Source organism: Ictidomys tridecemlineatus, chromosome 7 (assembly GCF_052094955.1).
Source record: "Ictidomys tridecemlineatus isolate mIctTri1 chromosome 7, mIctTri1.hap1, whole genome shotgun sequence".
NCBI classification, from domain to species: domain Eukaryota; kingdom Metazoa; phylum Chordata; class Mammalia; order Rodentia; family Sciuridae; genus Ictidomys; species Ictidomys tridecemlineatus.
In genome coordinates this window covers 7,942,148-7,968,808 of record NC_135483.1, presented here as the reverse complement: position 1 = coordinate 7,968,808, position 26,661 = coordinate 7,942,148, and the positions used below count along the sequence as shown (strand labels likewise).

At 47.7% G+C, this 26,661-nt stretch overlaps 1 long non-coding RNA gene across 1 annotated transcript in view; it reads right to left on the bottom strand.

Annotated features, from left to right (window-relative positions):
- The window catches only part of LOC144365395 (uncharacterized), a 107,827-nt gene that overhangs the window by 58,654 nt on the left and 22,512 nt on the right, over positions 1-26,661 (bottom strand). The window contains exon 2 of the long non-coding RNA XR_013423770.1: positions 13,812-13,917. This is a non-coding gene — a long non-coding RNA (uncharacterized LOC144365395). The remainder of the gene's footprint in view (positions 1-13,811; positions 13,918-26,661) is intronic.

Here is a 26,661-nt window from a genome sequence, read left to right as displayed (position 1 = left end):
AGGGTCATTTTCCTCCATGGATCCCCAGTGCACAGGGGTGATTTGAGACCCTGGTCCCCTGACCAAGCAGCATGGGCAGAGTGGGAAGCCAGAGAAAGCTCCTGACACTTGGATTTGGATCACCTCCAAGCAAAGATGTGCCATTTCAAGAACAGAAGGCTTTCTGGAATGACTCACCTGGTCCCAGGAGGGATACTGGATTTAGATAATAGTCCAATTTCTTAACTCCAGATCAGAGAAGTCAGAGACGTTTTCTGTTTATTCACTCTGCAAACACTTGTTGAGGACCTACTGTGTACCAGCTCCTGTGGTCAGCGATGGAGGTCCACAATCACCAAGATACAGTCCCTGATTTCAAACATGAGATGCAGATGGGCCTGGCAACTGGCTGCAGAACACCAGGCCAAGTTCATTCACCTGGCATCACTGGTGTTTTCCTGATGTTTAGGAAGCTGTTGAAGAAGAGCTGATGTTTTCAAAACCTAGGTCTCGAAAATGGAATGAAGAGCTGTACCCCTTCCTCTACTCAATGTTATGTAGCATTTTAAAATAACCTTCTAAATATTTCATGACACCTACTTGAAAGAAGCTGCTGTATAACCAAATAAAGACAAGGATTTTAACACTGGCAGCAGATACCGAGCACCTTTCTGGTGAGACACAGAGGAAGTTATTAGAGATACATTCCCTGCCTGTCAGCCCATCATGGGTGGCCATTGTTCCCCATAAAAAGAGGTCAAGCTATAATGATGATAAGATTCTGTAATTACCCAGAGATTGGTCCCATCCTAATTGTGAGGCTAATTTGGGCAGGTGACTTTCTGTTCTGGAACCTCATCTGTAAAATGAAGAGGTCAAGCACAGAGGCACTAAGCTTCCTGTGCTGTAAGTCTATGATTCTACAATTTCTGTGAAATATGGTTTTGCCTTTGAAGCTCAGTCCCTGAATGATTCCACCCACAAGGACAGCACAGAAACTCAGCTAAATGCCAGGGTGTCTGATCATCAAGAAAAAAAAAAATCCATTATCCCAGAACATTCAAGGAGAATTGAAAAATTCCATGAGAAAGGAGCCAGCAACCTCGCTTGTAATCGCAAGAAGGTGATGGAGACAGAGAGCACGTGCAGCCCAGCGAGCCAGGTTGTAAACGAGGGCACGTTAGCTGAATGGAGTGCTTGCCAGGCGCAGGGACCCATAAATATTCCATGACACTCGATTGATTTCTCAAAATGAGTTCCATTTCTCATTTGTAAATCTAGCTGATAAGTCTTTTGGCTGTTCTTTGGCCTTCGCCACCCAGTATGTTCTGTCTACGGCTGAATGTCTTCTGTTCCCGTCAAACAATCAACCTCAACCTGCTCTCCCCTAACACCACGACGCCCACTGGATCTAACGTTTCACTTACAACACAGTCACACTGGAGAAATGGAGGCAAAGAAGCGAAAGGAAAACGGGTGGAGGGGCCCCAACACAAGCACTCACAGTGCCACTGGACGTCCCAGTACTCGGGGTCACTCTCATTTCTCTTAGTGTTTCTCGACTTTATCAAGTTATGGACACAGAAAAATATTAATCAGTTTCCAACATAATGGGATTAATAGCTGAGACCACTTGAAACCGAGTGTTAGGCCCGGATGTTCTGCCTCCCAGGAACCCCAGCCCACGGCCTCGGGGGACAGCTCAGCACATCAGCTGTAGCAGTCAGGGAATTTATGAGAGCTGTGGTAACGAACAGCCACACTCTCAGCAGATTAATATCAGCACAGTTTGTTTCTTATTTTGGTCATCGGCTAACCAAGCATTCCAAAGAGCAAGTGGTGTTCTAAGCAGTGGCTTGGGGGTGACAGTTCCTGCTCTCTTGTGGCTTTGCCATCTTCTAGGATCCCCTGAAAATCCTTCAGTGGGTGATTTAGATGCAGCCTGATGATAAGCAAGGAGGAAGAGTGGGGAGTATCACAGAACACCACAGTCAGGCACCCACCCCTTACCCCTCTATTCATTGACCAGACACCAACCAAATGGCCCACGTGGCAGGTGCCCCCTGTTGTCCAATAGGAGAGAATGGGGTGGTTGAGCATCCGGCCAGTCTGCCATAATTCGGGCACTTTGTTAGAACACTCAGCTTCAAAGTATGGACCATGATTAGCAGAACTGGCGTCAACTGGGCCTCTTCAGAAATGCAGAAACCTGGGCCCCAGGTTAGGACTCCATATCTTAATAAGACCCCTAGGTTACCTGTACTGAGTAACGTTAAGTCAGGCCACTTAAAATTCTAATCACCACTAAAAGTGCTGTACCCATCAAAACAGAAAATAATCATAATCACCGGAAGTTTTCTATGGCTGGGATCCCCGATTCATCTCAGGTAGATTGAATGCATAAAGAAGCACACCTGTCATGCATGGGACCAATATTTATTGAGCACCTTTTTTGTGTCAAGTATAAAGCCAGACACATCCCATACATTGTTTATGTAAGAATGACCAGAATCCTGAAAGTCATGACCTGTTAAAGAGAAAAATCAATTTGATATGTAAAGAAATTTAGAAGACCAAGACTACCCAGCAGGTTAGCAAGAGAGTGAGACAGGGTCTCAGAACTACAGCATCTGTCATCCGGAACGCCTGATGTTCTGCCATGGGTAGCTCAGCCACATCTCAAACTTGTTATTTAGAAAACGGGCCAGTGCTTAATAACTTGGAAAGGGCTCTAGAATTATGTGATTTGGAGGAGAAGAGATGGGGTGCTCAATAAGGCTTACAAACATACATGTTTTAAATTTTTAAATTATTCAGTGGGGAAAAGAACAGATTTTCTTAAAGCTAGATTTAAAAAGATCTCACAGTCTGTTTCAGTCCATTTTAACCTTGGTGAGAAATACAGCATGTCCCATGCACATGCGATTAGGCATCCAAAACAGTCAGGATCCCTGTCCCACAGCCAATGTCCATGAGGATTGTACACCTTATGGAGACAATTATGAAACTAAATCCATCTCCATGTAAACAAGAGAAAGAAAATGAACCAATGATATTCTGATGGTTCAGGGACAAGGCAGACCGAGATGCATTCAGGGGTCTGAGGTGCCCTTTCTTCCTTGCTCCTCTCCTATTTGGCAACACTTGTTAACTCCTGCTGTAATACTCAGCACCTCATTGGGGTATCTTGCAGTGTATAACGATCTTAGTGAGGAGAGTATGTCTCACAGTATGAAAAAGACTCTTAAAAATGTGTGCTCCCAGCCCAGTCCCCAGAAACTCTGATTTAGTCCAGCTGGACTGGTATAGGGGGCTCTGAATGCTCAAAAGGCAACTTAGGTGCTATGGGTGCAGCTGGTCCATGAGCATCACTTTGGGAAATGCTGATTAATACATTTTGCACCATAGCAATCATTCATTTACACCTCACCTTTCACTACTATTAAAGCAGGACCTCAGCTCTGATTCTCTGCTCCTCAGTGCCTAGATCCTTGCCTGGAACATTGGGATACAAATATTTTCAATGTGTCTTTCCTACAAACATTTATTTTATAAATGAAATAAATAATAAGTGGATGAAATAAAGAAAGATTAAAATGAATGAATAACAGGCACCGTGGGCTTCATTCCAACGTATTAAAAAGTGCTACCCTCACTGTAGGACTGAGTCGACACGTCTTTCTGCCACTGTACTAAACAATTCTGGGGAAAAATTACATATTCCTGCAAGTGTGGTAATCAATACCGAGATCAAACAAAAATAACATCTACTCTTCCAAAAAAAATAGCTCCTTCTGGAAAATAAGACTATGCCATCATTCATTGGCTTACATATCAAGACTAACAGCATCAATACAACATGGGTGCTCTTACCTGCCTGTGCAGAGTAGCCAAAACTCTGAAGAAACTCCACCCAGCACCAACCAACTCCCCACCTTTCAGCCAGTTCTCCACCAGCCAAGAAACAAAGATTGAAACTCAGTGAAAACCACCCACCCTAAAATATTCCTAATAATCTTGTTTTATTTCTTATCTTGAAGGTAGAATGAGACTTATTTTTATTAAAATAAGCTTTAAAAACTTAACTTTGCTTGGATCGGAAAGTTTTCTGGGAAGTTAACAGCCAGTACCACAAGGCCTCTTAGCCCAGAACCTCACAAAGCCCAGTGGGCGATGAGCCTTCTGTCATTGCTCTAGTCTGGATCCAGAGCCCCGGGACATGTTAGGAGGATATTCTGAGGTTGACAAGTATGATTTTCTAGCCAACCTTTTCCAATGTGTGGGTTGGGAGAAAAAGGAAACAGTGAACCTCTTAGAATATTCTTACATGCATTATTTATTCATGAATTAATTTGACCAGTATTTATTGAAGAACTCCAATGGGCTAGACATAGAGGAACACAAAAACTAGAGAGTCAGATGGAAAAGAGGATTATGTACAGCAATCAGTGTAACCTCGGGAAACAAGAGCCACGGTGGGTGGGTTTCCACCAGAGCAGTGGGAACTCGGAGAACAGAGGGGCCTGTCCTGCCCACAGCGTCAGGGAGCACTGCCCTGTGCAGACTGGACAGGGTGTGTGATCTAAGATGTACAAGATGATTAGATATTGCTAGGAAGACAAGGTACAGTGAGCACTTCTGACATAAAAAGCAGGAGAGCAAAGATTCAGAGACAAAGAGGTTGGTATCAATGAGGTTGTAAGTAATTTGCCTTTTCTGGATCACGGAACTTGAGAAATAAATATGGAAAGGTTAATAGGGGCCAGGTAATCAAATGCTTTCTTTTTGGATATTTAACTTAATAAACCACTGAAGGGTTTTAAATACGAGTTTGACAGGACAAGATTTATATTTGGGAACGTTCCTTCTGATAGCAGAGTAGAGGGTAAATTGGAAGACAACAGGGTACTGGGGACAGGAGGGTAGCTGGTAAGCCACTGGATTTGTTCAGTCAATGGACAGTGAAGGTTGGAATCAAAATGTGGGTTAAACTATGTCCTCCAAACAGATAAGTTCAAGTCCTCGTTCCCCGTATGCAAGAACACAACTTTATTTCATAACATGGTCTCTGAACATGTAATCGAGTTAAGATACAGTCATAATTGATTATGGTAGCCTCTAATCCAACTAGTGGTGTCCATGGGAGAAGAGGAAAATCTGGACATGGGTACACACAAATGGAGAGGGTCACGTGACGGTGTGGCAGAGGTTGGAATGATGAGTCTTATGGGCTAAAGAATAAATACCAAGGGTTGTCACCAGCCACTAGACGGTGTGGAGAGAAAAGAGGAGCCTTCAGAGAGAGCAGGGCCCACATCCGCCTCGATGCCAGACTTCCTAGCTCCAGAGCGGAGATAACACATATTGTTTGAACCATCCAGCGTATGGTATTTTACCCTAGAAAAGGCCTTAGGCCTCTGTAGAAGATTAACAGGAAAGGAAACAGAGTCGTTGGAAGAGGAGGACATCCTAAGGCCTGTAAATAAGAACTTTAGGGTTCAGAGTAGATTGAAAATCAGTGAGCAGTCCAGGAGGACCCATCATCTCGTACTTCCGTCAATGTTGGAAACGGCAAGCACAGCGTCTAAGAGCTGAAGGAGGTTGATAGGAAGGGGCCTGCCCACTTCTCTGTAGGCAGGAAGGAAAGGCAGATCGGGCATCTTATGCTGCCACAGGACAGGAGCCAATCACAGACAGAGAGCATGATCTTAGGTCCCTACTGGAGACTGGCGGGAGAGGGGAATGTGCCGTGTGACTCAGGAAACAGGCTTCTTCTGCTGACCTTCAGTCGAAGGCCAATGGGTTTCAATTACACCTTGATGAAGGCCATTTGATTCAACTGTCTTGTGCACCCGGGCTGCACGACTCACACCCCCATCTGCTGTGAGCACCCACTTCCTGTTCCTCCTTGGCATTTCCTGCGGTGGCCTTCCCCACTTGGGTTCAAACACGATTACCTGAGTTCCAGTCCCCAGCACCTAATTAGCCTCCTCCTTTTTACTCTCTACTTCCAGTCCTCCTCTCTCTTCCACATGCATCCAAAGATATTTTTCTTAACATCCACCTGATTGCACGGTAGTTCTCCAAGTTCTGCAGAACGATCTGATGTCCCTTGTCTAAGATCTTTCACAGTCAGGTTCTGGAAACTTCTCCAGCCTCATATCTGACCTTTCCTTCCATGGCCAAGTCTCCTTGCCATGGGCTACTTGGAGTTCTTCAAACTTTATTCCATGTTTTTGCTGCTCCCTGACCCAGGTGGACTTGCTCATCTCCTCTTTGTTGAGCTCTCCTTCCCTGTGGCCTGGATGGTTCCTAGCCCAGTGCAGGAGCTGTCTGCCTTGCCCCCCAGATTCCTCGGTGGACATTTCCAGCAGTGCCTCTCCAGTCCTCTACTGTGCAGAATGTGACTCTCTCTAAACAGACTAGAGTCACAGAAGAGTGACCGCCTTGCGTGGAAGTGAGGGTCCCAACACCTAGAAACCGACACACGTAGTAGGCTCTCAGAAGCTGAGCAGAACGAGAGCAGAGCCCCTGCAGTCCTGCTGGAAGGCTGGCCTCCAGGACACAGCAGCCAGCGTGAGCACCCTGGGGTTTTCCTATCAGGCCAGGTGATTTATGAGTTGTGTGATTCATCAGGCTTCATGTACCAGGTGTCACCTCTGCATTCGGCTTCACTGATCAAGAAAATGAATTCGATCCTGGCTCTGTCCTCTGATAGCAGCTTGCCAAGAGAAGTCGTTAATGCAGTAAATTATCTTCCCAGCTGTTAGGATTGTGTACTGTCTTGTTTCCCTTCTTTTAGTTCAGCTGAGCATCAATTTGTGCTGTGATATTTACATGAACATCTTCATTTCATCAGTCCCATTGTCCATCTGTTTAGCTGAGGATGGAATTACCAAACTGCGGCCAGGAATGGACGCATTAGCCAGACCAGAGGTCAACTTCCCCCCAGAGAGAAGGCCAGCCCCGTTCCCAATTCCTCTGCCCCTGCTTACCGCTGAATGAAACCTGGCAGGCGCGGAGCCAGAGATTAGAAAGCCTAAGCAGAAAGTGAGAGACGGGGGCTATTTGTCTTCTGCAAGACAGACTAGCCCACAAAGGCTGACTGGGGAACACAGAAGAAGGGCCTTGGCTCCTTTAGCTGGGACCCAGGCTCAACCCCACGTCTAAGGAGTGCATTCCTCACTCATTTAAAAGGTAGCTAACGTGAGTCTGCCTTGAGCCAGACACTGTCAGCTAGGAAGGTAAAGCGTCTCTAAATTCACACGTACTGTAACCCATCCGGTCAGCAAGAACCCCCTGAATACCAAGCAGGATTCTAAGTCCTGGGGATGAAGCATTGGTTAAAACCAAGGCCACTCCCTGGAAATCTGAGGAGGTGATGTTTAATCACAAGATTTTGGATAAAAAAAAAATAGCTCTTTTGAAGTCTGCAAGACAGAACCAAGCCCGATATCCTCAGGGAGAGAGAGAAGGGGGGTGTTCTGAGGGACTGGTGGAGATGGGGCTTCTAGAAGCAGCAGCAGCCACGGCACGCTTTTCAGATCTGATTCTACATGTGAGAGGAAGACATGAGAGAAATTTAAGAGAAGTCCTGACATTTTCTGAATGTCAGACACTGAAAAAGGACCACCTGGTTGGCCTCTGTCAGGCAGGGGACTGCTCAGGAACGAGACTGGAGGCAGAGGGACCAGTGAGGAATGAGGGCTTTGGCCAAGGCCAGGAAGGAGGCGGCTGCAAGAGGGCTGTGGCGACCACGGAGAGGAGGGAGGGAGCGAAGCCGGCACGGCCTCGTGGTGAGTGGTGGAGAATGGGGTGTGGGAGAGAGAAACGAGCTAACTCCCAGGTTTGTGGCTGGAGCGACTTTGTGGATGGCAGGGCCATTTATTAAGGTAAGGGAGGTTGGGAGTGGTGAGCCGATTTGCAGGGGAAAATCAATAGGCCTGTTACGGCGTGTTGTGCTGAGATGCCTATCAGACATCAAGGGGAGGGTCACATGTCCATTACAGCATAAGGAAGATGGAGCAGAGGAGACAGCCAGCCGGGGCACCGAACAGGAGTGCAGGGGGGCTCAGGGTGGCTCAGACACACTGCGGACTGGAGGCAACTCGTATTGCTGAGCATCTGCCAGCAATGTCATATGTCAAGCATGTGACTTTAATTCTCAGGTGCATTGCTTTATTTCTCCACACTGCAAGAGAGATGGGACTGCTCCACAGGGCCAGGCTTAGGAGGAAGCAAGCTGCCGTCCATTCCCATCTGTACCTGCCCCCCCCTTCAGTCAGTGTGACCTTGAGTGAGTCCCTCACCTCTCCTTCGTTTTCTCATCTGCAACTGGAAATACTAATTCACAGTAGGTACATACAATACTTCTAAATAATAGCCATCCTCATAATTATTATTTATTTTTCTTCTGTGGTGGGTTGATTGTGTCCCATGAGAAGGGATATTCCATCCCTAATTCCTGGCACCTGTGAAGGTAAGTTTATTTGGAAATATGGTTAAAATGAGGTCATATAGGATATGACTACTGTCCTCAAAAGAGGAGGGGAAGTTTGTTTACAAAGAAAGATGCATAGAGAGAATGCCACTTGCACATGGAGATGCTGCCATAAGCCAAGGCTCACCAAAGGTGGTCAGCAGACTCAGAAGCAGAAGAGAGGCATAGAGCAGGTTCTCTGCTGAGCTTCCGGAAGGATCCAACCAACACCAGTCAGCATCCCAACTTGAGTAAGAGAATAAATTTTTGTCATTGTAAACCACCCAATTTGTGGTATAAAAGCCCTAGGAAACTAATACAAGTTCTGTTCTACAAATAGGGATATCCAAGTTCCAAGAAGTCATCAGACAAAAAGCAGATGTCCCTGAACTCAAGTGAGAGCATGCATTCCTCCATTCAGCCCCTGTGAAACCCAGGTGCACTCTTAGGAAGACAGCTTGCAATGAGCTTGTCAGTGCCCTACAGGGACCTGCAATCCATGGATGAGACAGACAGAACACTGAGCAAACTCAACTGGGTGCTGACACCAGAAGAGGGTTGTGGGAGAGTCACTATGATGTGTGCAGGGGTCAAGAATTGGACAAGGTGTGCAGAGGAACAGCTGGATGTGGCCTTGCGTGAGCACTCGTTGCAGGAGTGGCCAGCACCTGCAGAGCCTGGGAAGGAATCAGGCAGCGTGGTCCTGGTCCAGCAAGCTGCCTTGCACTGTATGAAACTCATCTACACATCCTCTCATGAGCCCTCACACCAGCATGCAGAGGAGGGCATTATTCAACATGAATTCAACAAATAAGAACAATGAAGTTTGAGGGGCAGAGTCACTAGCTCCAGGTCACGTGGTCAGTACCTGGAGACAGGAACCACAGGTACTTCTTGGCCCGTGACCACTTCTGTACCCCTTATGCTAGGCTGGCTCTCATCCTGGTTACTGGCTACTTACTCTCCCTGAAATTCTGTCTCTCCATCTGTAACCTGGAATGCAGGCATTCAGCATGCACTCACCCCTCCCTGGACTCCAGCTGGTGGCCTCAGGTGAACTTCCCCAATGGCAGTGAGGTCATAGTGTCACCGGCCAAGAACAGCGCCCATCTGAATTCTCCACAGTTCCTTCTGAACACTGATGATGGAAGAGTAAAGAACTTACTGGTGGTTTTGCAGAATCATCAGGTGGATCAGAGGCAGAGAGGGCCAATTAAGGAGAGGTGAAATATTCTAAGAGACGGTCAGAAACACAAAAAAAGATGACAGAAAATTAAGGGATAAGGGCTCCTAGCAAAAAAAAATAATAATAATAATAGATATAGCAAAGTGCATCCACAGGAACTCGGCAATTTTATCTCAATCTGGTGATGGACAGCTCTGGTCTATTTTACAAACCCACCAGACTGCTTTGGGAGGTCACTGAATCCACTCTAAAACGGAGTTACAAATGGGTGCAGCAGACCTGACCTCTATCCAGGACAATTCTAAAGAAGCAGAAGGCATCTGGCTGAACTGCAGAGAAGGGATGAGGTGCAGCAAAAATATCTCCACAGAATGAAATGCAGGCCAACCATCACATGTAATGAGCTCAAACAGAGAAATAATACTGCGTGCTTTGGTTGCTTGTCCTATGCTTGGTAAATTCTAAGAATGCTTAGACAATATTATTTTTATTTCTCTTCTATCTTTTAGGAAACTGAGATAGGAATATTTGAACCCAAGACATCTTCCATGCAAGTGCATGCTCTTAATCACTGCTGTATACCACTTCTTAGAGCCCGCCCACAGGGAGGAACAGAGGGAAACAGGATTCAGTCAGCTGCCAGAGGATGCCAGCTTGGACATCCCCTCTCAAAACATAAAACCCCAGACTTGGGGACAATGGGGGAAAAGAAGCACGCAAGCAATTCTGCAGAGGCCCCTAGAGGCTGCCACCAGGTGGTGCCAGTTAGTTTGAAGGGCAGGTCCTGCAACCTGCAGGGGATGGTGCCCGTTTCTGCTGGATTGGGACCTAAAGGGAGAGATTGCTGAAAAAGGAAATAGATCACTGGTGCTGCTGAGAAAATACTGAGCGAGTTACTGGCAAAGAGCAATGCTCTTCACGCCTTAGAATGGTCCATGTTTAGAGGTACTTTGAACAGATGAAGACCAAAAAGCAAAGAGCAGCCAAATATCTGGAAATCAAGAGATTCTGCAAGATGGTGTTCCTGGTACCCCTGATATGCAGCCTGACCCAGCTCACAAGGTGGCCTGCTCGTCCGGTGGGAGCCAGCACGTCTGTGTACGTCATTGGAGGTGTCTGGTGGCGTGAAAGGGAGCCAGCCTTTGCAGCCTGGGGAAGTCTGACTACGAAGTGAGAAGAGGCTGACTGTTCTGCCACCACCATATCCATGACTGTCTCCAGTTGTGTGACTTCTTTAATGTTAGGGTAGGGTCTGGGGCGGTTCTGGCAGGCCTAGAATTGACCATCTGTAAAGAGCTAGAAAGAAACTCCGGCTCCATGAATGACTTAACCTCCCCAGGATACTTTCTTCTACTCCATGAGGAGATTAAAAATAGTGAGTACTGGTGGAGGGATTACATGGAGTAGCAAACACAACATCACCGGGCACAGCAGAGATGCTCAATAAACAGGAAGCCATCATTTCTGTCCATGAATTTTTACTGTTATTACTATTGAGGTTCTTTCAAAGGGATCCTGTGTGTGTGTGTGTTTGCACACGCACTACGTGTGTGTGTGTGTGTGTGTGTGTGTGTGTGTGTATAAAGGAACATCCCTGATGACAGAGCAATGTTACAACATGCAGTTTGCTAATTTTCATTGAAACACTTCATGGAAGAGATACTGGTTGATCAGTACTTTCAAAGTGGAGAAAGAAGATAGGGAGGAGCCACCCAGACAGAAGTGACTGCACAAGGGCCAAGTTCCCTGGTAATTTGGTAAAAAGGGGACTTGCTCTACTTCCTTCAAACGCCCATCTTTTGACTTCAAAATGACATAACAAAGTCCTCAGTAGCTGCCACATTTTCTACCTTTATTTAAATCTTCAGTTCTCTCTCCTGACCACTGCAGTTCTACCGGAATGACCACTTGACGGACTCCCTTCCTGGTACCCAGCAGGCCACATCTGACAATTTGGTCCCCCCTAGAATTTTTTCCTCCTAGAAGAAAGAAAAGCCTCAGGGAAGATTCTTGACCTTGATCTGCAAACAGTGCGTGGGTCGCTATTGACCGGGTGAGGTTGGGACAGCTGGCACCTTGGTTACCCTGTGATCTGACACATTCCAACCATTGCTTCAAACCCAAGACTCAGCTTCCTGCAGTTGTAGAAGATCAGTGGAGGGAGGGCCCTGCTCAAGACCTCTGCACCGGAGCCACTGAGAGGTGGGGTCAGAGTCTCCTGTCCAGCACAGGACAATGTGTGTCCACCCAACAGCAGGGGATGTAGAACAATCTAGACATATCGAGTGAGACACGAGAAACCATGATTCTTTTTCTAAAAGAGCCCAAACCAGCCATGGAGGGCCTGGGACAGCAGCACGCACAAAGCAGCGACCCAACAGGTGCCAGCTGCAGGTGGGGGAGCAGCAGGGACAGCACCGTCCCCCCAGACAACGGGGATACCGGCTGGCAGCAGGCCACATGGTGAGGCCTCCCTGGAGCTCACTACAGGGCACACAGGGGCTGTGGCCACAGGGAGAAACTGGAATATTCCGAGCCATACTCGGGAACTTTCCTTCCTCTGGATCCTCCTAATGGCCCTTGAAATGGGACACTGAATTCCAGAACTCTTTCTGGTCGGAGCTATAGCCAGGACACAAATAAAAATCATTAATATGTATTAATTCTCTGTAATAATCAGGCAATTTTTCTCCATTCATTTGTTGTTCAAAGGCCCATTGAGCCTCTGTCCACGCCAGACACCATGCTGAATGCTGGGGACATGTGAGTGAATTAGACACAGCCCGAGCCTCACGGACTCACACATGCATGGGGGAGACAGACACCAGCCAAGAAAGCAGAGAGCCAAGAAACCCGTCAAACAACACGATGTCAAGTTGCAGGAGATAAACCAAGAGGAGGTGGTGGAGAGGAGGCAGGTTCTTGGACTGCATGGGGACCTTCCTGAAAGGTGACGTTTCAGAGCCTCATGAAGCCAGGCACAGGAGTCCTTCAGGCAAAGAGCAGAGGAGGAGGATTCCAGAAGGCCTGAGGAAGGGGTAGACACATTTGAGGATCTGAAGTCGGCCAACGAGGCTGGAGGGGGAGAACATTGTATCTGCAGGCCTGACCCGAGGAGAAAAGGATACGAGGAAATCCAATATCCCTGTAATGGTCATACCCATAAGGACAACAACTCACTGTCTTTCTACTTCTCTTCCTGTCCACTTACCCAGTTAGCTCCCAGTCCCAGCCCTGTGCATGAGCAAAGCAGGGACTACTATCTCCATTCATATGAGACAATTGTGGTGAAAGTAGAAGTGAGTTCTTCTCCTGTGAACTTTTCAGTGGAGACCCCAGTCAAGGCCAACTTCATTGCAACAACGTGATCGAATGCCCTGAGTGAAGTGGCTTCCAGAAGAGCTGCACCCAGATTCCCAGCCCAAGTGCACCCTGATATCGCCAACACAAGACATCACGACTCAGCCCAACATGGGTTACGGCGGAGAAGGCAAATACTAGACTTGGTTCTCTACGATCTCAGTCCTGACCCATCCTCTTGCTCTGTTGCCCCCACTCACTGGAGTCGCTATTTAATGGCCCAGGTCCTACGGAGTTTAATCCTTCTCCTCCCTGAGCCATTGGACACCCGGGCAGGACCGCAACTCCATGTGGAGGACCTCCTGACCAGCAGGAGGACCTGTGCAAAGTTCCTGTCTTCTACTCCACACACCTCCTTCAACAGCGCTCATTCTCAACGTGACTCTAATAATCAAGAAAATAAATTAGGGTCCAGAATCTCTTTTACTCTGGATAATGGCCCGTTCCAGGAAGTCATTAATGCGGTAAATCACACTCACAACTGTTGACACCATGAAAGCATGTTGTTTACCTTCCTTTGATTCAGCTGAGTATCAATTAGCTCAGTGATATTTACATAAATATCTCGATTTGGACGGCAGAATTGTCCATCTGCTTCTGGAAAGATTTAATTAGGTCCATGTTGCTGGGGAAGAAGAAATTAATCCTTTTCAGCATTAACCTTTTCGATGAATGTGTGTTTTGTGATGTATTGTGTAACAGGCCTTGTTATGTAAATCGGACAAACTGGAACATTTCAGGCCCAGAAATGATGTCCTTTAAAAATAGATCTCTCTTTCCAAATCGTGACCATCAATGTGTGCTTACCTGCTTTCACTCCTCCTGGAGAAGGTTTCTGCCCCTTTCTTGAAGGCTTCTCTTCAATGTTCCATGTCTGTTTCAGTCAGCTTTGTCACCACTGGGACCAAAAGACCTGACAAGAACAATTTTAAGGAGGGAAAGTTTATTGGAGCTCACGGTTTCAGAGATCTCAGTCCACAGACAGCCAACTCCATTCCTCGGGGCCCAAGGTGAGGCAGGACACCATGGGCGAAGTGTGTGGAGGAGGAAAGGAAGCAGCTCAGGACGTGGCAACAGGAGTAGAGAGGGAGAGAGAGCGACTATCCCCTCAGCACAGACATATATAAAGCCCACCTCATGGCCTCCGTGACCCTCCTCCTCCAGCCACAACCCACCATCCAGTTAACCCCTATCAGAGGATTAACTGCTGATTGGATTTAGGCTCTCGTCCCCATCGTTTCACCTCTAAACCTTGCATTGTCTCACACATGAGCTCTTGGGGACATCTCGTGTCTAAACCATAGCAGTGTCCTTGAGTCACTCATGCCACTCTCCGGCTGGCTAACTCCTGCAGGGACTCTTGACTTCACACCTTCTTCCCCAAGGTGTGAGGCCTTCCTGGGATCCCGAGTAATATCAGGGCCCCACGACCGTAGGCTTCAACTTCTTGCTTGAGATGTCCTCCACGTGTGTCTCCTCTAGGGCCCTGTCCCCTCCATGAATATAAAGATTGTGGATTCCTCGTCCATTACTGATTTATTGACTCCTAGCCAAGGACCTGGCCATGGAAGCTACTAAGTGTATATTGACTGAATGGATGAGCAGAACCAGAACCCCAGGTGACAGTGTCTCCATGAGCTCAGGGTCCACCCCCCCAGCTCACAGGGGCAAGCATCTGGTCAAAGCTCTAGGAATACAGGTCTGAGTGCACAGCTGCCCACCTTCCTCGCAGCTACCTGACCTGAACAGGTCCTGCTCCTGATTCCTGAGCACTGTGCACACAGGCGGAGCTCAGTGAGCACCCTCACTTATTCAGTTCAGCCTTTCCATGGTGTTTCTATTTAAGGAAAAGGTCTCTTTGACTTCACTCCTGGGAATCTCCTCCATCTCTTCTCCTTTGTCTGTGGTCAGGTGTTCCTCACCCCCTAGAAGCCTTCCATGTAACTCCCTAAAATCTTCACCTAGTCCAGGGTAGGGAGGAGCATCATCATAATTATAGCTACCAGTTAGATGTCCCTGTTCCCTGGGCACTGCCACAGGTTCTAATTATATAAATAATTAAGTCTACAGAAACCCTGGAATGTACACATCTTTTCCAGGTTCTCAGATAACAAAATAAAGACAGAGCAGTAATGATCTGCCCAAAGTCATATAGCAAATAGGATAGAACCTGGGCTTTTAAACTAGATCTGCCTGACTCAGAAGCCCTCTTCCTTTGCCATCAGAACACAGTCACAGGGTCTTCACTGGACCGAAGCACCAGCGTTGAGCAAAGTGTTCAGTTTTTAGGAAGAACTCTGTTACGCCAATTGGCCAGAGTGAAAATAGCACAGGATAGCTGTTCTCAGAAGATTTTAGCTGGTCATATTGGCACATGCATGTAATCCCAGTGACTCCAGAGGCTGAGTCAGGAGAATTATCAAGTTCAAGGCCAGCCTCGGCAATTTAACAAGACCCTCAGCAACTTAGTAAGACCCTGCCTCAAAAATTTAAAAAAAAAATAAAAAGAGAAAAATAGCTGGAGATGTGGCTCAATAATAAAGCACCCCTGGGTTAAAACCCCAGTACCCCAAAAAATGTGGCTCTATTTGTGTTTTTACCTCTGTCAGAATTCAGCCCTGTGTAAATTGGTTGGCAAAATTTGCATTTATAGAGCAGAGATTGAAGAACTCTTTTGTAAAGAGCCAGATAGTAAATATTTTTGGCTTTCCAGGCTAGAGTATCTCTGCCATAGTTTATTAACTCAGCAATTGTAGGAAGAAAGCAGCTATAGAAGAGCAGTAATGAATAGGTACACGTGTAGCTACGTTACGATAAAAGTCCACTTACAGCGGGGCAGGAAGGACTTATCCCATTCATACGCTGACCTCTGAAGTGGAGGGAAAGTGGGCTTGATATTTTGACCACTTACTTTTCTACACAATTTAATCCTCACATTAATACTCTAAAGCAGGCCCGGGTATTAGCTTCACTGGAAAGACAAGGAAGCTGAGATTTCAGAGGACAGGTGGTGTGGAGGCCAAGGTAATACCCATGAACTGAGCATCTGGGGCTTGTGCACAAGTAGGTCCCCAAGCTGGGTGGTTGCTATTGCTTGTTGTCATTTTCTTTTAAATTGAGAATGTCTAAACGCTGACGTTGTGTCAGAATCCCTATCCCTTCAGGGACCCTCCACTCTCCTCCCTCTCCAAAGCCCTCTGCATACGGTGAGCACAGGAGGTAGTGACATGTTAAAACAGGATTCAACCAACCAATTTCCCTAAGAAAGTGACAAGAGGGGACAGCTCCAGACGGACGTCGACTTGATGCTGCCTTGAGGCCAGCCAAGCACAGAGCCACTGGTCAATATTTCCATACTGAATGACCTCAGTGGACGGAGGAACTTGATGTAGGAATCCCAGTCATGTTGACTAGGGACAATGCAGGTTATTAGAGAAGACCTGGGGCTCTGGGTGAGACGCCTCCCCTACCTTCTGATCTCGCCATTAAGTATGCTAATAACCTTGGGAAAGTTACTGGTGGACGAACTTTAGTTTCCACCTCTGCACAAATACCAAGAAAGCAAGTAAGGCGCGCAGCTCCTACTACAATCCACCAAAGGTAGCAACCCTGCTGGCGACATTCACTGTTGCTCTGTGCTGATGGCATTGGCTTCTAGAGCCACCTTCTTGCTTCAGAGAAGAGCCAGGCATGACGGAGAAAGGTTCAAAGTCCTGCCAAACAGTACAGCGAATCCTTGAACCTGTGGATGCACATGTCTAGGTCGATTGTCAAACACATCCTGAAAGGCCCACATTCTAAAAGACTTGGCAAAAATTGTAACAATCCTGGAATAATAAGGAGGTAAAAATGTTGGCCACATGCAATGTGAAGACTAAAAGGCAACAATAACAACTAGAGTTCTATTTACAAGGAACCGTGAGAAGTTTTCATTGGTTTTTGCATTTTTATGAAATTCCATTAAGGAAGTCACAGTGCTACTTATTGAAATAAGAAAAACAGAACAGGGAAAAATCCAATAAACTGGCATTTTAACATTAACAATATTTAAAAGAAAAAAAAAACTCACCATGCTCTAAAAATATGAAATTACTTTTATCAATTTAAACATTCATCAGATTACTCCTTTCTTAAATTGATTAAAGAGTTTTATTAATTATGTTTCAGAAATCTCTCATGAATTCCTGCTTTTCTTCTTACAACAGGCTGCTTAGCTGATTTTCTTTCTCTCTCAGTACCCCATGCTCTTACTGATTTCCATTCAACAGAGGCGCCGTGAAATAATCTGGCTATTCAGAGGAAAGACTGATGATCTTTTTATGGGGAATGCCTTTCCACCATATCTATGCCATGAGATAGACTCCATCAGAACTTCCCAGAACAGCTCAGATGGGAAGGTTCCCAAGGCACAGGACCTCCCACATATTATTCCATATGGCCACAAAATTACTTGACCAATTAACATCAGGCCTTGAGTTTTCTGAGATCTTTTGTTTTACAAAATTTCTTATTCTCACAAGGGATTTAGAGAATTCTTTTATATTATTCCCTTAGGCCCTGGTACTTCTCCCAAAAGAGAATTCTATATGGATCAGCAGGCCTGGGTTCAAATTCAGCTCTGCCACTTATTAATGGTAGTCTTGGGGAAATCACCGAATTTCTCTGCATTTCAACTTTGTTAATCTCCCCACCAGCCTCACCAGCCATGTACAGGAAACAGTTTTGACCATAATGTTATTCTTTCCTGAACTACACACTTAGGCAATTACTGGGTGTCAGACACTCTAATAGATGTTTAGAATCCAAAATGGAAAGATACAGTAGAGAAGGCATGTCCAGTAGAAAGAGCATGTCCAGTAGGGAAGGCATGTCCAGTAGAAAGGGCATGTCCAGTAGAAAGGGCATGCCCAGTAGGGAAGGCATGTCCAGTAGGGAAGGCATGTCCAGTAGGGAAGGCATGTCCAGTAGAGAAGGCATGTCCAGTAGGGAAGGCATGTCCAGTAGAGAGAGCATGTCCAGTGGGGAAGGCATGTCCAGTAGAAAGGGCATGTCCAGTAGAGAAGGCATGTCCAGTAGGGAAGGCATGTTCAGTAGAGAAGGCATGTCCAGTAGGGAAGGCATGTCCAGTAGAGAGGGCATGTCCAGTAGGGAAGGCATGTCCAGTAGAAAGGGCATGTCCAGTAAAGAAGGCATGTCCAGTAGGGAAGGCATGTCCAGTAGAGAAGGCATGTCCAGTAGGGAAGGCATGCACACAGCAATCAAAATAGAGGATGCCATGGGGCCCCCGTTGGTATGTTGGTGGGTCAGGGAAACCCAAGTATATCCTGAGGGTATGAAAGGTGTAAGACATGATATCACAGCTGATTCCTAGAAAAGAAAGATGCAGAGAGGAGAGTCTGATGGACTGGAAAAATGGGCAAAGGTACTGGCACCTGAAAGAGCCCAGCACATCAGGTTTAGAGGTCATGGGAGCACATGAGAGAGAACTCGTGATGCATAGAAGGTCAGAAGAGTCACAATAGCACAGACCATTGAGAGTCTAATGTGGCACACAGATAAAAAATAATTCCTAACATCATTGGACTTATTCTTGTTTAGCCATTCCACAAATTTTCATACCCCTTAGTACAACCACATTGTCCATTATGTTTCAATATATGAATTCGGGGACACATTTAGACCATAGCACCCTTGCATATCATTACCACAACCCTATAAAGTAGGTTCTATTTCTATCCCCTTTTAAAGATGAATATACAAAGGTCTAAAGCGTTTAAGACCTTCCTAAAGTCACCCGAAAGCCATGAAGCCAGGACTCTAACTTTGTTCTGTTTGATGCCACTGTCTTTGCTACTCTTAACCACTGAGCTCTCCTGCCCCAGCTGGGGTGTGGGCTTCACTGGACACCCAACAAGGACCATATGTTGAACAGACAATCGGGTGGACTCCATCATCCTTACCACTTCATTAAATAGGTGCTCCCCTATTTAATTGCTTCTGTTGAGTGGGGGCTGACATAAGGCTTTTTCTAACCAACAGAATGCAGAAAGAGCCATGGGCTGTCACTTTCATGATTTAAAACTGTGATTTCCCTTTTGCTAGTAGACTCTCTTCTTTGCTGATTCTGATGAAGCAAGAGGCCATGTTGGAAAATCCCATATGACAAAGAATTGAAGGCAGCTTCCAGTTAACAGCCAGGAACAAAGTTCCTCAGCCAAAGAGCTCTCCGAGGACTGAGTGCTGCCAACGCCTTAGTGAACTCAGGAGAGGTTCCTTCTCCAGTCAAGTCTTCAGTGGAGCCCCCAGTCCCCGCCAGCTGGATGGCAGCCCTTTGAGAGACCCTGAAGCGGAAGGCCTCCAGTGAGCCTGCCCAGATGCATGGCCCACGCCAGCTGTGAGATACCAAATGTGTGTGAGGCCCGTGGCTGATCAAACAGGTAGGACAGAGCCTCTGAAGAGTTCAGGAAAGCTCAAGGACAGAGGGGCATTTTTACCAGTTTGCCAACAGAGCAGAGAATAGATTAGAGGAAGACAAGGAGGAAAGATTGGCCGAGGGGCTGTTTCAAGGTGAGACAAGGTGGTGACCTAAGGAATGAGAACAGAGGGACCAGGGGATGAAGGAAGAGCACAGGAAGCTGCACACGCACCGATGGAGGCAGATTCAGCAGAACACGGAGTGTGGGGGCGGGGAAGGGAGCACTGAGTTTGAACCCTATCGGGTCATCGCACTGGCCTCGGGAAGTGCTGTGTACCTTGCTGCTGTCAGCAGCCACTCAATGCACCACCTGCCTGAGCCCACACGGGCCTCTGGAGTTGTATCATAGCCAACAACAGGGGATTCAGTGAGCATATTCGTGAGACAAAGAGATCTCTTAGACCCTTTGGGTTCCAAATTCTAAAAGCCTCTCCAAAAGAAATCGGACACTCTTTCAAGTCATAGGAGAAGCATTCTTCTAGGAAGTCAGCCTATGCATATGCTATTGCAAGGTCATGGGACATGGGACCCTGTCTCACCTATCATGGCTTCCCCGGGACCCACGGCAGTGACCACACAGAGGGGGAACACCATTGGTGTTTAACTTGCTGATGAGACAGACTCCCAGGACTTTAAAGGACTTTAGGAGTGCCTCATGTCACATGAGTCTAATTGCACTTACAAATTCTTAGAGTTTCAAATGGACATGTTGAAAATTCATGCTTTCATTCTCTTTTAATGAGAACTTTCTTTTTTCAAGAATAATATGCGGGCTGCCTTACAAGCAATTCCACAGCCATCTGGAAGACTTGGGTTGTTACTGAGAAGTGCTAAAAGGGATATATATGGAGGCTGGCTCCCGACAAAATTGGAAACGTTGGGAAGCACTTTAGCAGCCCACCTTGCTCCCTGCTCCCTCCCTTCTCCCCATAAGCCCCCAGAACTCTGGGCACAGACTCCAAGCATGCCGCCAAGTCACTCAACGTTTTGGAGATTGAAGATTCTGCTCCTTCCACAGATATATCTTGCTTTATCAAGGTCACTGGAATAAGAAATACTTGTCTTGCAAGAATACCTCAATGATGAAAGCATGTCAGGCATGGCAATTCCAGACAGGAAGATAGTCAAGAATAAAATAATCTGTCCAGAGCTCCAGAAATTACAAGACATTAGCCAACTACATCTGTCTCTAAGAAGTAGCCTGGTCCTCACCAACCCACTGAGTGCTCGCCCTCAGGGTGTTCCTGTGGTTGTCAAGCACTCGAGGAACACAGAGGAAACCCATGATCCTGAACGTGAGGAGCGCGTTTTCTAGGGGAACAGGATGCTCATCCCCAGGCACCTGGGTTTGCTGGGGAAAGGAAGAACGGCTTGGAGAAGACCCACTCTGAACTGTGGCATGAGCCTGGTGCTGAGGAGGCCAGGTGGGACCCTGCAGCCTCAGCTGGGGTGCGTGAGGAGCCTGGCAAGCAGATCAGAGGAACTGGGTCTGGGAACCAGGGGAGCACAGCAACAGGAGAGGAGATGCCACTGCAACCCAGGAGAGCAAGTCGTGGAAGTGAGGGAGCTTGGGACACAGTTGAAAGAGAGCAGATCCTGCCCTGAGGGTTCCTAGGGATGAAGATGTAAAGCGCCCCCTGGTGGCTAGTCCAGACAGGAAGGGAGGTACAGGAGTTAACTGCTGATGTCCCAGAAAGAGACCTCTGTGGTTCAACCCCTGCTCTGCTGCTCGCAGGCCAGCCACGGGACTCTGAGGATTCTTGCTCCAGATCTCCTCTTTCAAATGGGGATTATAAATCCTCGGCATTGTATTCATGATTAAATGAGCGGTGGACCTAAAGCACTTATGTAGTTTCTGACACAATGAAAGTGCCCCACATTGTTAGTGTAATTACCACCCAAATGTGGACTGCTGAGGCAGTGGCTTCTGCTTGTTTATAATAGCTGTAAATTCACATTTATGTGTTCAGTGATTCATTCATCAATCCTTGATCCAAGGGCTGGTCGTGTGCCAAAGCCAGGTAGGTGTGACCTTGTCCTCTGGAGGCTTATAAGGAAGCAGGAAGGGAGAAGGAGCCAAAGAAGTTTGGTGTCCAGGTCTGCAGAGAACAGGAGGGGTGACAGGAGGGGACAGACACGGACATCTTGGGTGCCTGTCACCTGACATCTACCTGTTACGTTTGGTGTCCCCCAGAAGCTCACTGTGAGACAATGCAGGAAGGTTTGGAGGAGCAGTGACTGGGTTATAGCCTCAGCCCAGTCAGGGAGTTACTCCCCTGATAGGGACTAACTGGTACGGAGGCGAGTAGAGTCTCCGGGCTCTCTGTTCTCTGACCACCATGTGGGCTGCCTCCTGATCACCATGTAGGGTGCTTCTCTCCACCATTCTCTCCCGCCATGATGTTCTGCCTCACCTCTAACCCCAAGAAATGGAGCCGGCCTCCTATGAACCAAGACCTCTGAAATCAGGAGCCCTCAAATACACGATCCCTTCTCTACAATTGTTCTGATGAGTCCTTTAGTCACAGCAGCCAAAGACCTGAGTAAAACACTACTCAAACACGCCACCAGACCGTGACAGCAGCACCAAGGCTTTGTGACATGGCAGTGACATATTTTTTATGGGACAGTCTTGGATGAGGAGGTGTGGGAATGAACTCCCAAGGTGGGCATCTCAGGGAAAGGAAATGGAAGAGAAGTCACACTATTCCATGGAGCCTATGAACTCCACGGGGGCCTGGAGGCCTCAGAGCTGCAAGAGCGACTTCTGGTGGAGTAGGGCTCAGGCCGTCACAGCATGGGCGCCATGTGTCCAGTTGAGGGCAGGCCTATCCGTCACTCTGTGCTCAGTCACATTCTCACAGAGCTGGACAGGCCCTGCCTGGGAAGGATCCCGCATCCCACTCAGAAATGCCCTCCCCACTTTCCTTTAAGGACACTCTCATGATCCAGTCATGCTATACCAGGTTCCAGAGAACCTTGGAGGGACATCAGGCTTGTGTTTTTTCTCCTGTCTATTTTTTTTTTCATTTAATTTTTCCCTCAACACTCATATGTTGACTGTCTGAGGTGACCACAATCCATTGCCCATGCTAGCAATCCACAGACCTTTGAAGCATCTCCTTCCACGGGGCTTAAAGTCCAGTGGAGGAAGAAACAGCACACAAGAATGAGACAAGGAAACAGGGAATTATCCAACTATGAAAAGTGCCAAGTGTCCTGGGTTCTCCGAGGAGGGTACTGGGAATGAAATGGCAAACAGGAGGCCCCATGCAGAGATCCGAGAGGAGAAGAGATGGCCAGGACAAAGCCCTGGGGTGATCCCCGTTGGAGGCAGACAGCCCGCAGGCTGCCGAGTGGCAGGAGGGAGAGGTGGACATGGGATCCACACACGTGTGACTGCTGCTCACAGGCCCAGGCAGGACCTGGGTTTCTCCCTAGAGTGGGCTGCAGGGGCAACCGCAAAGCCACAGACTGGCTGGAAGGTCCCTAGAGTGGCCCACAGGAAATGGTAGCAGCCCAGGGGGGAGCACGGCCGTGGCGATGTGCGCCACAGTCGTGTGCAACCGTGGGAAGCGCGTGGCTGGGTCGTGTGCCTGCTTTTCTGTGTGTTCTCACTCTCCTGTGTCAGTGGGATCCTGGGGGAAGAGACATGAACAGAAGAGGAACGGGCAGGCAAGACACCATCCTCCATATTCTCTCTGCCCCAGGAGAGACGGAAGAGGCAGGCAGGAGGGAAGGCAGGAGAGGAATGGACGTCTACTAAGGAACTACTACGGTGTGCCAAGTTCTGTGCCCGGTGCTTTCCTAGTTCTGAGATTCCCGATGCTTGAAAAAGATGATTCCCTGGGTCAGGGAGCTCTCCAGGCCTGAGAAAAACAGCTCACGGAAGGAAAGGTTTGTTTTGCTGTTTCAGTTCAGGGTCACTCAGCTCCATTGTCTCTGGGCCTGTGGTGAGGCAGAACAATGAGGTGGGAAGGCTGTGTTAGGGCAGAGCTGCCACCTCAGGGCCACTGGGAAGCAGAGCAGGAACCAAAACACAAACCTTCAAAGGCACAGTCCACGCCTACCCCTACTTCAACAGGCCCACCCCCTCGTGTTTCTGCCAACGCCCAACAGTGCCTACAGCTAGGAACCAAGCACGTGGCCTCTGGGGAGCATTTAAGATCCAAACTGCCATTCCCAATGTATAAATGAAGAGACTGAGGCTCAGAGATACTAAGCAACTTGCCTGGGATCACCAGCCACCAGTTAGCCATTCCATGATTTGAACCTGTGACTCTATCTAGATCCAAAACGTCACTGTCCAGTACAGTAGCCACGAACCACACCTGGCTACTGAGCACTTGAAAAAAAGTGACTGTTTCCAACTGAGATTTGCCGTAAATACAAACTGTGCCGCTGGATTTCAAAGACTCCGTGTGAAAGCAAGGCTGTGAAATACCTCAGTAATTTTTATATTGATTACAAGTTGATTTGATAATTTTTTGACATCTTGGGTTAAATAAAATGCATTAGTGAAATTGGTTTTGCTGGTGCTTTTGACTGTTTAATGTGGCGACTAGGAAGTTAAATGCTGCACCTGTGGCTCTTATTCCTGGCTCCCCCTTCGTTTCCCTGGGGCAGCTGCTGGTAGAGAAAATTACATAAATTTGATATGACAAGGAAAGTAGAACCTTTGTTCTCTCTCCCACAACACGATGTCTTCCTGGTTTCGTCCCTTCCCTGGGGCTGGGGGGAGGTCAGAGTGAATGAGGGAACATGGGGGCCGAAAGTGGAGCCTGGACTATGCTGCCCCAAAGGACAGGGGGACTTTGTATTCCAGCAAACATTAACGCAGAATGACAGGATGCAGGCTGCATGCCTCAATCTCCCCTCCTCTCCGTCCAGCTCAAGAGAAGAAGCACCATTCACACCCTTCACCTAGCCCAGGCAGGCCACTCAGGTGCCCTGGGGACCTAATCTGTAATGATAATAACAAATAATATCAGTGGGAGACAGCAATGCGGCTGCTGTTGTTATTTAAATGCAGGAGAGAGGGGGAACCTGTGGTTAAGTTGCTGAGGCCCAGCCCTGCTGGCTGCCGCCATGGTGATTTAGCACAGGCCAACTCACAGAATCCTCAGCAGCCCCCAAGGTCAATACTGTCCTCACCGCCTGGCACAGACAGGGAACTGAGCACACAGGCAGGCGCCTGGTCTTGCCAAGGACAAGATGGAGGCAGGACTGAGCCCAGGCACTCTCCAGGAGCTTCGTGCCTAATCTAGTCGCCACACAGCAGGGAAATCAGGACAGAGAGGAGGGTGAGGACGCAGGGCCGACTTCACAGGGTGCTTTCCACCTACCTGGTACTCAGGTGCCAGGCAGAGCACCTTTGGACTCTTGTTCACTCCTGGAATCAATACCACGGGCAACGTTTATCATTTTTTTTTAATCACAGGTTTTCTTATCATTCCCACTTTCCTGTTGGAGAAACTGAGGTCTTAGAAAGCATTCTAGGTCCTCCGGTTTCTGAACTTGAATTCTTAACCCCTGGGGGTGAGCTGGGGTGAGCAGTGGAGGGGGAGGAGGAGGAGCAGGGGACAGAGGGGAAGCACAACAAGTCCCTGTGTCTTGCCTCCCCAAACACCTGGGGACTTCCTGGAGGCTGAGACAAATAGCTCCTGTCCTACATGTCCTCCCAGGCTGCTGTCACAAGGCTGAGCGCCTGACGGGTCTTCAAATCTGCTTACTGAATTGAAGGTGTACAGCTCAGCTCTCTGCAGCAACCCGGCTTTTGCACAGGAGCAGCCCTGAAGAGGCCACAGTAACTAGTTTGCCTCAAAGAATATGCAAGGACCTCTTCTGGCCACCGATGAGGATAGCTCCCCTGGGGCCCTTCAGTGATTCCAGCCCACTGGCTATTTTCAGACCCGGATTTATTATTTTTGTGCATGTTCCTAAAAGATGTCGAGAGACCCATCCTTCTCTTTTATTACTCTCACACATCCTCCCACCGAGTTTAAGGAGGCAGCATAATTTGGGGTCACTTTCCTGTGCTGACCTCATCTAAAGATAGCCAGCTGCACATCTCGAGGACGCACCGTCCGGCGGCAGTGGCAGCCTTGGCCTCTCAGGTCGCAGACACACTGGGGCGGCCAGGGACCTGAGGAGGAGCAGGCTGTTTAGCTCTGTTGATGGCAGTTGCACTTTGAAAGTGGCATTTCAAAGGAACTTCTTTCAATGGAGAAAATGACATAAATTTGATGTGACAAAATAAGTATGGTACGATCAGGAAAAAGCTGTGCTACTAGGCTCTTTTATGTTTCTGATGCAGATCACAATTAATGCTTAGCAAACGGAAGGACAAAAATGTCATTCCATTATAAGAAGCTGACATTGTAACCCCTAGACTATTTGTTACAAATTAAAAAGAAATAGATTCTTATTTATTTATTTTCAGCTCCAGCTCAGAGGGCCTTGTTTTTCCCCCTAGAGAAACAGTGCGATAAGCACAAGCAATCCTCAACAGACCTGAGGAAGCTGGAAGTATAGGGGATGTAGCCAGCAAGATTGACCAATAATATTCACGTAATAAAATGCAACAGACAGAAATTAAAAGGTGTGCTTTTTTGCAATCACCAAATAATAATTGATTCAGGCAAAAATCGTCAATGGATGCTGTTCCAGCTACTATCGCTGCATAGCAATCACTCCTTTTGATTCTATCATGATTTCTGTGGATCAGTGCTTATCTGGGGTGTACCTGGTTGGTGGCTGCCATCAGTTGACTGTGACTCAGCCATCTTCAAGGCTTGACTGGCAGCATCCACAGTGGGTCACTTACAAGGTTTGCAGTTGGAGCGGGCGGGTGGCTGGCAGCTCGGCTGGACTACTGACCAGCTGCTACTCATGGCTTTTCCAGCTTGGCAATCCTGGGGTGCAAAATTCTTAACCTGGTACTTGGATTTCCCAAGACCAGCCACTCTAGAGGACAAAGCGGAGCTGCAGGATCTTCAATGAGGTGGCTCAAAGGTCACACAACACCATTTCCCCTGTACTCCAGTGTGCAAAGCCATCAAGCCTCACCCAGACTCAAAGGGAGAGGATGTACCCCACCCTCAGTGGGAGGAGCCTCAAAGCCTTTCTATAAATGCCACCCCACCCACCCTGGGCCCTCACCCCTGCCAGCTTTTGCCTGCA